Source organism: Ovis aries, chromosome 2, assembly GCF_016772045.2.
Source record: "Ovis aries strain OAR_USU_Benz2616 breed Rambouillet chromosome 2, ARS-UI_Ramb_v3.0, whole genome shotgun sequence".
Taxonomy (NCBI): Eukaryota; Metazoa; Chordata; class Mammalia; order Artiodactyla; family Bovidae; genus Ovis; species Ovis aries.
This window is the reverse complement of record NC_056055.1, coordinates 25,210,866-25,223,062: the sequence shown is the minus strand read 5'-3', so window position 1 is coordinate 25,223,062 and position 12,197 is coordinate 25,210,866. Positions and strand designations below refer to the sequence as shown.

The 12,197-nt window shown below is 39.4% G+C and overlaps 1 long non-coding RNA gene across 3 annotated transcripts in view; it reads left to right on the top strand.

The window, feature by feature from the left end:
- Positions 1–7,085, top strand: part of LOC105606997 (uncharacterized) — a 58,543-nt gene extending 51,458 nt beyond the window's left edge. For all 3 annotated transcript variants that reach the window (XR_009599135.1, XR_009599136.1, XR_001027100.5), the window contains one exon: positions 6,833–7,085. This is a non-coding gene — a long non-coding RNA (uncharacterized LOC105606997). The remainder of the gene's footprint in view (positions 1–6,832) is intronic.
- The last annotated feature ends 5,112 nt before the right edge of the window (positions 7,086–12,197 follow it).

The following is a 12,197-nucleotide window of genomic DNA, read 5'->3' as shown; positions in this document are numbered from 1 at the left end:
TGGGGTGCCATTGCCTTCTCTGCATTTGTCTCTAGGTATTTTTTTTTAATTTCCTTTTTGATTTCTTCAATGACCCACTGGTCACTTCAGTTCAGTTCAGTCACTCAGTCATGTCCGACTCTTTGTGACCCCATGAATCTCAGCATGCCAGGCCTCCCTGTCCATCACCAACTCCTGGAGTTTACTCAAATTCATGTCCATTGAGTCAGTGATGCCATCCAACCATCTTATCCTCTGTCATCACCTTCTCCTCCGACTTTTAATCTTTCCCAGCGTCAGGGTCTTTTCGAATGAATCAACTCTTTGCATCAGGTAGCCAAAGTATTGGAGTTTCAGCTTCATCAGTGCTTCCAATGAATATTCAGGACTGATTTCCTTTACAATGGACTGGTTGGATCTCCTTGCAGTCCAAGGGATTCTCAAGAGTCTTCTCCAACACCACAGTTCAAAACCATCAATTCTGTGATATGGGGAGGGTCGTGGGAGGGAGGTTCAGGATTGGGGACTCATGTACACCCATGGCAGATTCATGTCAATGTATGGCAAAACCAATACAGTATTGTAAAGTAAAATAAATAAATAAATAAACATCCCCCCCCCAAAAAAAAAGAAAGAAAAATTAAAAGCATCAATTCTTTGGCGCTCAGCCTTCTTCACAGTCCAACTCTCACATCCATACACGACCACTGGAAAAACCATAGCCCTGACTAGACGGACCTTTGTTGGCAAAGTAATGTCTCTGTTTTTCAATATGCTATCTAGATTGGTCATAACTTTTCTTAGCCTATTATTTAGCCTCCATGTATTTGTGGTTTTGCAGTTATATTTTTCCTTGTAGTTGACTTGTAGCCTCATAGAACTGTGGTCAGAAAGATGCTTGATACGATTTCCATGCATTTGCAAAGCATTTCCAAAATTACCAAGACATACATTATGGCCCAGAATATAATCTATCCTGGTGAATGATCCATGTACACTTGAAAATAATGTGTATTCTGCTGCTTTCAGATGGAATGCTTTATAAATATCAGTTAAGCGCATCTGATCTAATGTGTCATTTAAAGCCTGTGTTTCCTTCTTGACCTTCTGTCTGGATGATTTTGTCCATTGATGTAAGTAGGGTGTTATTATTACTTTGTTACTATCAATTTTTCCTTTTACATCTGTTAACATTTACCTTGTACACTGAGGTGCTTCTATGTTGGGTGCATATATATTTAAAATTATTTTATCTTCTTGTATTTATCCTTTGATCATTATAAAGTGACCTTCTTTGTTTATTGTAACAGTATTTATTTTAAAGTCTATTATATCTGATATAAGTATTGTAACTCTGGCTTTCTTTTGATTTCCATTTCTATCAAATACCCTTTTCCATTCCCTCACTTTTAGTGTGTATGAGTCTCTAGATCTGAAGTGATTCTCTTGTAGGTAACAAATATATGAATCTTATTTTGTATCCATTCAGCCAATCTGTGCCATTTGGTTGTGTCATTCACTCTGTTTACATTTAAGATAATTATCCATTTGTATGATCATTTTGCAATTTTGTTAATTGTTTTGAATTCATTTTTGTAGGTCTTATTTCCCTTTTCTTCTTTTGTTTTCTTATGAATTGTTGACTATCTTTAGTGTTAAGTTTGGATTCTGTTTTCTTTTTTTATGTTTTTATCTATTATAAAGTTTTGGTTTACAGTTACCATGAGGTTTTTGTATAAGATCCTATAGATAAATGTGCTTGTTTTAAGTTGCTGATCTCTTAAACTTCAAAAGCATTTTAGATACCATGGATTTGTACTCTCACCCCTTCATGGTTTTGATTTTAGATTTTACATCTAGGTATTTTATGTACCCTTTAAGTGCTTATTGTGGATACAAATGATTTTTATAATTTGTCTTTTAACTTCCCTATTAGTTTTATTCATGAATGATTCCTACCTTTGTTGTATGGTTGTCTTTATCAGTGAGCTTTTTCATTTTGCACTTTTCTTCTTTCTAGTTGTGGCCTTTGCTTTATCTTCCAGAGAAGTTCCTTCAGCATTTCTTGTAAAACTGGTTATTGGTGGTGATGGATTCTTTTAGCTCTTGCTTACCTGTAAAGCTTTGATTTCTCTACCAAATCTGTGTAGAATATTCTTGGCTGTAGGTTTTTCTCTTTCACCACTGTAAGTTTATTGTTCCACTCTCTTCTAGCCTATAGAGTTTATGCAGAAAAATCAGCTGGTAACATTATGGGAGTTCCTTGTATATTGTTGCTTTTCTTATGCTGCTTTTAGGGGCTTCCCCAGTGACTCAAAGAGTAAAGAATCTGCTTGCAATGCAGGAGACCCGGGTTTGATTCCTGGGTTGGGAAGATCCCCTGGAGAAGGAAAAGACAACTCACTGCCATATTCTTGCCTGGAAAATCGAATGGACAGAAGAGCCTGATGGGCTACAGTCCACGGGGTTGCAAAGACATAACTGAGTGACTAACACTTGCTGCTTTTAATATTCTGTTTATCTTTAATTTTAATCATTTTAATTACAGTGTGTTTTGGTGTGTTCCTCTGTGGGTTAAACTTATGTAGAACTCTGTGCTTTCTGGATTTGGGCAACTGCTTCCTTTCCTAGGTTAAGGAAGTTTTTCATCTATTATCTCTTCAAATATTTTCTCAGGTCCTTTACCCTCTTCTCCTTCTGGAATCTTTATAATGCAAATATTAGTGTTCTTCCTGTTGTTCCAGAGATCTCTTAAACTGTCCTCATTTATTTTCATCCTTTTTTTTCTTTCTATCTTTGGCAGCATCACTACTCTGTCTTCCAGCTCATTTATCTGTTCTTTTGTCTCATTTAGTCTAATACTGGTACCTTCTAGTGTATTTTTAATTTCAGTGAAAACATTTCCATTATTGTATCCTTCAGTTCTGTTTGGTTGGTCTTTATCTTTTCAAATTCTTTGTTAAAACTTCTAATTTCTTGCTCTTTGCAACCATTCTCCTCCCAATTTCTTTGATCATCTTTATAATCATTATGCTAAACTTCTAAGCTCTTTGAGTAGATTGCCTATCTAAACATCACTTAGTTCTTCTGGGGTTTTATCTTGTTCTTTTGTCCGCAATGTGTTCCTCTGTTGTCTCACTGTATTTCAATTGTTATGTGTATTTTTATGTGTGTGATAGGTTAGTTATATTTCTCAACTTGGAGAAGGTGTCCTCTGTATAGATGTCCTATGCATCCCAGATGTGCAGTTCCTACTTATCACTCAAGGGCCAGTGACCAGTTGATCCAAGGATAGTGTCTGCCTAGAGTGTGTTGACTTTGCAGTCTTGCAATAGTTTTACTGTTTTGGTGCCTGCCCCCTGGTGGGTGGAGCTAGGTCTTGGTCCTCTGGTGGGCAAGGCTCTGTCTGGGGGCATGTCTAGAGGCAACTGTGGGTGCAAGAGGTCTTTAGGCAGGCTTTCTGTTAACGGGTAGGGCTGTTTCCCCACCCAACTTGTTGTTTGGCATGAGATATCCCAACACTCCCAACAAAGAAGGCTGAGTGTTTTTTCCAGTCCTATGGCCATTGATGAGTTTTCATATTTTTTACTGTCTGAGCCACAGGGAAGCCCATATTAATCAGCTATTTTGTATTTCTGTTCTCATAATTCCAAAATCTCTGCCATGTTTGAGTTTGGTATTGATCTTTATACCCTTTTGTTCTTGCCTTTTCTCATGCCTTGTGATTTGTCTTGAGCATTGTAAATGATGTTCCAGTAATAGAGGCTGAGGGAAACAGGCCTTTAGTGTCAAGTTTGGAATGGGGGATGCCAATCCACTCCAGTATTCTTGCCTGGAAAATTCCATGGACTGAGGATCCTGGCAAGTTACAGTCATGTGGTGGGAAAGAGTTGAATGCTATTGAGCAATTAAGTGGCCATACTACTCAGTAGTAGCCACAGGACTGGAAAAGGTCAGTTTTCATTCCAATCCCAAAGAAAGGCAATGCCAAAGAATGCTCAAACTACCAGACAATTGCACTCATCTCGCAAGCTATTAAAGTAATGGTCAAAATTCTCCAAGCAAGGTTTCAACAGTACATGAACTTCCAGATGTTCAAGCTGAATTTAGAAAAGTCAGAGAAAACAGAGATCAAATTGCCAACATCTGCTGAATCATTGAAAAAGCAAGAGAGTTCCAGAAAAATGTCTATTTCTGCTTTATTGACTATGCCAAAGCCTTTGACTGTGTGGACCACAACAAACTGTGGAAAATTCTTCAAGAGGTGGGAATACCAGACTACCTGACCTACCTCCTGAGAAATCTGTATGCAGCTCAAGAAGCAACAGTTAGAAACATACATGGAACAACTGACTGGTTCCAAATAGGAAAAGGAGTCCGTCAAGGCTGTATGTTTTCACCCTGCTCATTTAACTTGTATACAGAGTACATCATGAGAAATGCTGGACTGGATGAAACACAAGCTGGAATTAAGATTGCCAGGAGAAATATCAATAACCTCAGATATGCAGATGACACCACCCTTATGGCAGAAAATGAAGAACTAAGGGGCCTCTTGATGAAAGTGAAAAGGAGAGTGAAAATGTTGGCTTAAAACTCAACATTCATGTTGATGTATGGCAAAACCAATACAATATTGTAAAGTAATTAACCTCCAATTAAAATAAATAAATTTATATATTAAAAAACTCAACATTAAAAAAACAAAAAACAAAAAAACTCAACATTCAGAAAACTAAGATCATGACATCCAGTCCCATCACTTCATGGCAAATAGATTGGGAAACAATGGAAACAGTGAGACTTTATTTTGGGGGGCTCCAAAATCACTTCAGATGGTGACTGCAACCATCTGAAATTAAAAGATGAAATTAAAAGATTCTTGCCCCTTGGAAGAAAAGCTATGACCAGCCTAAGCAGCATATTAAAACAGAGATGTTACTTTGCCAACAAGGTCCATCTAGTCAAAGCTATGGTTTTACCAGTAGTCATGTCTGGATGTGAGAGTTGGACTATAAAGAAAGCTGAGCACTGAAGAACTGATGCTTTTGAGCTGTGATGTTAGAGAAGATTCTTGAGAGTCCCTTGGCCAGCAAGGAGATTCAACCAGTCCATCCTAAAGGAAGTCAGTCCTGAATATTCATTGGAAGGATTGATACTGAAGCTGAAACTCCAATAATTTGCCATCTGATGTGAAGAACTTACTCATTTTAAAAGACCCTGGCGCTGGGAAAGATTGAAGGCAGGAGAAGGGGACAAGAGAGGATGAGATGGTTGGATGGCATCACCGTGAAGTTGAGCAAGCTCCGGGAGTTGGTGATAGACAGGGAACCCTGGCACACTGCAGTCTATGGGGTCAGAAAAGTTGGACATGACTGAATGACTGAACTGATTGAGTAATTAAGACTTTTGCTTTCACTTTTCACTTTGTGTTTATCTAGATAAGAGTTAAGCTGTGTTTAATGTTTGCTACAGCTATAAATGTGAGAGGCTTCTATTTCCTCTAGTATTTATTGATGTTATCTACTTATTGTCTTTAGGTTTCTATCTTAAGTAGAGTCTGTGTCCTTCAGTCCTCTCAGTTGTATTATGTTATTGGAGTTCTATTGATATGTTGTTAAGACATCAGGGAGGAGAAAAAGAATGGCATAATCTTTGTGTTGAAATCTATTTATTAATGGCCTTGAGTTCCTGGGCTATGACCTTCAGAAGTGTTTCCTAGCTGCAATATTTGTCTCTGTTATGTGAGATAGAAAGTCAGGAAAGGTCTTGAGACAGCTGGTTGTCCTTCTGCTGTGTCAAGCAAGGTTCTCCAAATTATTTTCTGCCAAGAACAAGTTCATGCCACGAAGAACAAAATTCTCTGGTCGTATTTTGAAATAACTGCTTCTACTTCCCCTTCTTGAAGCATAGGGGTTTTTTCTACTACCTTTACCATAAGACTTGGCCAAGCTTATGAAAGTGTGGGGCTTCCTATGACTGGGTTTTCATGAATTGTTAGCTTCCAATTTAGCTCACATTTAGCCTCCTATAATTTTTCAGTTACCATTTAATTGTCCCCACCAGTTCCTGTTTCCAGGGGCAGCTTCTGATCCTGGTAAGCTATGATACTCTGTATTCAGTTATCTCTATATTTTCATGTATCCGTTTGCCCTTTCTTTTCCAGTTGATCTAAGAAGAGTTGCTAGTATTTGTTTAACATTTTTTCTTGTTGTGAAGATGGTAGTGACAACAACCAGACTCATTTTGGAGTGGAAAGCAGATGATACTTTTGAACAATTCTACTTCCTAATGTACTAAAATAAACCTATTTGTCAAGTTTTAAATTAGCATTGATTATTCATATAAGTAAATTGGAGAAGGAAATGGCAATCCATTCCAGTATTCTTGCCAAGGAAATCCTATGGACAGTGGGGCCTGGTGAATTACTGTCCATAGGGTCGCCAAGAGTCAGACATGACTGAAGCAAGTTAGCAGTAGTGGGAATAAATAAATAATTTTTAAATTCAAATATCTAATATAAATATTGATTCTCTTGCATATGCTGTGTTTGGATAAAATAGACTAGTCCTTGACTTCTATTTCACTCTTTGTCTATTGTTTCTTCTAGTGCTGCAGAGAATGGAGAGCAAAAATTGCCATATTCCAGGCTTCTTTGCAGCTACAATAGTGCACATAACTTTGTTTTAGTCAATAAAATGCATTCCTTCGAGGTCTGAGAGGGGGAAATGAAGCTACATTTCTGCAAGTTTTTCTCTTTCTTCTATAAATTTGATCATGGAGTCATCTGATTTGTGTGTGTATGTTTACTGTTTTAACAATAATTGAGTTCTAGTATTATTTACTTTTGCAGGTGTCAAGGCACAATAAATCTGTTCTGCTGCTGAAGAGCATGCTGACACCAGGTGTAATGTCAGAAGTTTAGAACAGGGGCTGTCAAGTTCCACTACCTGCACCCCAGACAATCATTATCATCTCAGGGAATGAATTTGGGATATGGATATTTTCAAAATCTTCTCAGTTGATTCCCATGCAGAGACAGCATTGAGAACTTCTCATTGGAAATCTGTCTTTTCAGCTCTCCCAATAAATATTTAAGCTATTCATTTTCCTGTAGTAAATATTTTCTTACTGAAACTAGCTACTGACTCAGTTTTCTGCAATAGTGCCCAGACTCATACATGTTGTTTCTGAATCTGGCAGCCTTCCAGCTTTTGTAAAATGAATGACTAAAGCTTCAGAGGTCACAAAGAAGGTATTAATATTGAGAGATAGCATGTTTTCATTTTCTTCTTTTCAAGGATAGTACTTGCATTATAGTTTATATCTTTGTATTTACTGCAATTTCACTCTGTTATGGCTTAAAATAATGACCTAAATTGCTATTAAATAACAAAATTGCAAAGAACATTTTCAGTGCAAAGGTATAATTCCCAAGATGAATGAGAGCAATTGCATCTGGCCATTGGCCAAATTGGAAAGTGTTCCCAATATCTCCATTTTGTTATTTCATGATATTTCCTGACCCCCAAGGTTTAGCCATTTTCTCTCAGGGTTGGTCATCAATTTATCCACTAAGTCATTAATCAAGATCTGTTAGGTTTGCTAAAGACATTGAAGGAATGTTTATAGAAATAAGATAAAGCCATAAAGAACTGACTCTCTATACTTAGAGTTTTATACATCTTGGCAAGCCAACAAAGGAAATTCTTTTGGCTAATTGACAGTGCAGAGGATAAATATTTTCAGTTCCTTTTCAGAGTATGTTCTGGCAATAGCTATTTTTAGCGAATGGTAAATTGTCATCAATTTACATCAATGGTCATTTCACTTCCTATAACAGATAGAAGAAACTTTGGCGATGTGACATGTGTTTTCCAAAATAGTACACATAGGATGGGACTACTTTGCTCAGCATATAATGCACAGAATAAGGGCACTTCACCAACTATTTATTGACTACATTTTCAGTATCAATTATCAACATTATCCTACTCAAATATTTAGTGAAAATGTAATGATTTATAATTTCCCCTTTGCTTCTTTATATACAGTTTTAATGAAGCAAACCTTAATATATACATATATGTACACATGGGCTTCCCTGGTGCCTCAATAGTAAAGAATCTGCCTGCCAATGCTGGAAACATGGGCTTAATCCCTCGGTCACGAAGACCCCATGGAGAAGGAAATGATAACCCACTCCAGTATTCCTGCCTGAAAAATCCCATGGACAGAGGAGCCTGGTGGGATCCAGTCCAAAGTGTCACCAACAGTTGGATACGACTGAGCAACTAAGCACCACTAGCCCTGCTAGCAACTAAATAGCAGAGTCACTGCATATGCGGAGAAAGAAATGGCATCCCACTCCAGCACTCTTGCCTGGAAAATCCCATGGGCGGAGCAGCCTGGTGGGCTACAGTCCATAGGGTCGTGAAGAGTCAAACACGACTGAGCGACTTCACTTTCACGCATTGGAGAAGGAAATGGCAACCCATTCCAGTGTTCTTGCCTGGAGAATCCCAGGGACGGGGGAGCCAGGTGGGCTGCTGTCTATGGGGTCGCACAGAGTCGGACACGACTGAAGCGACTTAGCAGCAGCAGCACTGTATATGCTGTCCTTGCACCATGCAATACCTTGCTTGACCACCTGGCATATTCTGACAAGCTTCAAGTTGGGGCAGGTCCAGAACTTCTCTCTTAATGGCAGCTATTTGTTGTAAAGTTGGGGGAGAATATGTTCATGGGAAGGAGACATGAAGAAGGTTGGTGGAGATAGCAGGCAGTCCGTATTCCCCTAGATCTTCCCTTATCAAATTCCTTCAAGCAAAAGTCACTTTGTCCTTGGGGCTGACATAATTTTTCATCTGTATACTACTGCAGTAAAAGAATTGCATTATTGATATTATTTGTTTATATAAGTATCTTCCATTCTAGAAAGGTAATCTTATGCTCTCTGGAAGCAATTGGTGCCCTATTTATAACCCTAACACAGATTCAAATACAGGCTTTTTTTCCTTAATACATCCTGCATGAGTGAAGGAATCTATAGACTCTCATCACAAGCATCAATTTGTACCCACTGAACTACTAAAGGGAGGTGGCAGGAGAAGAACATTCATAGCTGGAAAAGCAAATGCAAAAATGAGCACAAGCAACACTAGTCAATACAAATTCCCAGAGTCGTGAGGGGAGTGGTGCCTGCCATAAACCCAAGGAGAAAGATACAGATTTTGTGAACAAAGAGGGAGAAAAAGAAACACCAGGGCAAAAATGGGCTTCACTTCAATGACATTTAAATAACTTGAGAACATTTCAGAGTAAACTGCCCCAAAATCCATCAGACTCGTGTTAAAATGTGTTTGTGCATAACCTAGAGATTCAGCTTCTACACACCAGTCAGCCCTACCAGTGTTTGGTTTATCAGTTGGCCTTCAGCCAGTCAGAAGAATAGCCTTCAAAGAATTAACTGATGACATGAGCTGCTTGCGGAGTTCCACTGCAGCTGCCGGGAAAGCAGAATTGCATTCATCACCAATGGGATTTTCTAAATAAAAAGAAGCAATTTCATGACAGCACAGCCTGCAGCAGTTATGAGTCTCCATTTCACTCCACGCAGCAGATGTCAAGAGAGCTGTGATAATTTTCTTCTCATCTTTCAACCTGACATTATAGTGTGGAAGAAGGTGCGGGGGGCGGGGGGGCTGGAATTTGTGAATTAATTGCACTCTCTTGATTTTGAAACTTATATGAACAAGGCAATGTGGTTGGGAAAACTTTTTCTTCAACCGAGTACTTATTTGTGTATTTTTAGTATCAGCATTGAACAACCTCTTCCCCACAAAGATAGGGTAAAATGTGGCTTCAGTGTGGGTTGGGCAGGAGTCCTTCAGAGGGCACAGAAAATATCTCACAAACAGTGCACAGAACTGCCTCTGAATGGTTCCTTTGGGGTGCTTTTCTACACATTTTACTTTCAAACACACCACATGTGTTGGTGGCATCCTCCAGAAAGCAGATCTAAGACAAAGGAAGAAGAATAAGATAGGGAACACCTGTGACAAATTAAACATAGGGGAGTAGAAGTAGGAGAGTCTGCCAGCCATCATTCTACTCTGACCCTTGTGAAATAAGGAAAGAGGGCTGGGTAGGAAAAGATTCAGACTACCCAGCTCTTGGTATGCCACATCACACAAAAACAGCCAGGCCCAAGAACATAAGCCATACTGAGTCACCAGCTAGGGGCTGCTGGGAGGTGTGTCCTGAGCTCAAACATTGCTGCTAACTGCATCCTAACACCTGAGTAATAGGACAACAGGTAATTTCTTGACAGGAGATCCAAATGGTATGTGTCGTAGCTGCTTGATTTTTTTTCCTTTTTCCTTTCCCTTCACAAACACTATACTGTTAGCTCCGTGAAGGAGGTTTCTGTTTTTCTTTTTCTAGCTACTTTATCCTCTGCACCAGTAACTGGCAAACATTACTGTTTGGCAAACATTACTGTTGTTGTTCAGGCACTAAGTGGTGTCCAACTCTTTTTGACTCCATGGACTGTAGCACACCTGGCTTCCCTGTCCTTCACAGATTTTGCTCAAACTCATATCCACTGATGCCATCCAATTATCTCAACCTCTATCACCCTCTTCTCCCTCTGCCCTCAATCTTCCCCAATATCAGGGTCTTTTCTAATGAGCTGGCTCTTTGCATCGGTGGCCAAAGTATTGGAGTTTCAACTTCAGCATCAGTTCTTTCAATGAATATTCAAGGTTGATTTCCTTTGGGATTGGCTGGTTTGATCTCTTTGCAGTCCAAAGGACTTTCAAGAATCTTCTCCAACACCACAATTCAAAAGCATCAATTCTTCAGTGTTCAGCCTTCTTTATGGTCCAACTCTCACATTAATACATGACTACTGGAAAAACCATTGCTTTGACTGTGGTTTGGCAAATGTTAGGTGTTCAGTAATTACTTGTTTCTTTATAGTCCAACGCTCACATCCATAAATGACTACTGGAAAATGCATAGCCTTGACTAAATGGACATTTATTGGCAAAGTAATGTCTCTTATTTCTAATATGCTGTCTAGGTTAATCACAACTTTCCTGCCAAGGAGTAAGTATATTTTAATTTCATGGCTGTAATCATCATCTGCAGTGATTTTGGAGCCCAAAAAAATAAAGTCCCCTTGGACTGCAAGGAGATCCAACCAGTCCATCCTAAAGGAGGTAAGTCCTGAGTGTTCATTGGAAGGACTGATGTTGAAACTCCAATACTTTGGCCACCTGACTTTGGCCACTGAAGAGCTGACTCATTTGAAAAGACCCTGATGCTGGGAAAGTTTGAAGGCAGGAGAAGAAGGGTATGACAGAAGATGAGACGGTTGGATGATATCATCGACTCAATGGACATGAGTTTGGGTAAACTCTGGGAGTTGGTGATGGACAGGGAGGCCTGGAGTGCCACACTTCATAGGGTTGCAAAGAGTTGTACATGACTGAGTGACTGAACTGAACTGAATGCTGAATGAATGCAAAGAAAATGGTAGTGACTGAGCTCTTGCAAGGGGCCTAGGAATATGGTAATACTCCAGTAATACTCCTACTCCTACTGCTCATGACTACCATGCCAGAAGACATTTTAATCCATTGAACAAAAAGGAAAATCAGAAATTTTGAAGATTAAGTAAACTTGCCTAGGTCACAGGGTATGTTAACATAGGTGAATATTGCCTCTAAAGCCCTTAGACTTTCCACTATTCTAGGTTGTTCTGTTGTTAAGTAGCTAAGTCAGTTCAGTTCAGTTCAGTCGCTCAGTCGTGTCCAACTATTTGCGACCCCATGAATCGCAGCACACCTGGCCTCCCTGTCCATCACCAACTCCCGGAGTTCACTCAGACTCACATCCATCGAGTCAGTGATGCCATCCAGCCATCTCATCCTCTGTCGTCCCCTTCTCCTCCTGTCCCCAATCCCTCCCAGCATCAGAGTCTTTTCCAGTGAGTCAACTCTCTGCATGAGGTGGCCAAAGTACTGGAGTTTCAGCTTTAGTATCATTCCTTCCAAAGAAATCCCAGGGCTGATCTCCTTCAGAAAGTATTGGTTGGATCTCCTTGCAGTCCAAGGGACTCTCAAGAGTCTTCTCCAACACCACAGTTCAAAAGCATCAATTCTTTGGTGCTCAGCCTTCTTCACAGTCCAACTCTCACATCCATATGCTAG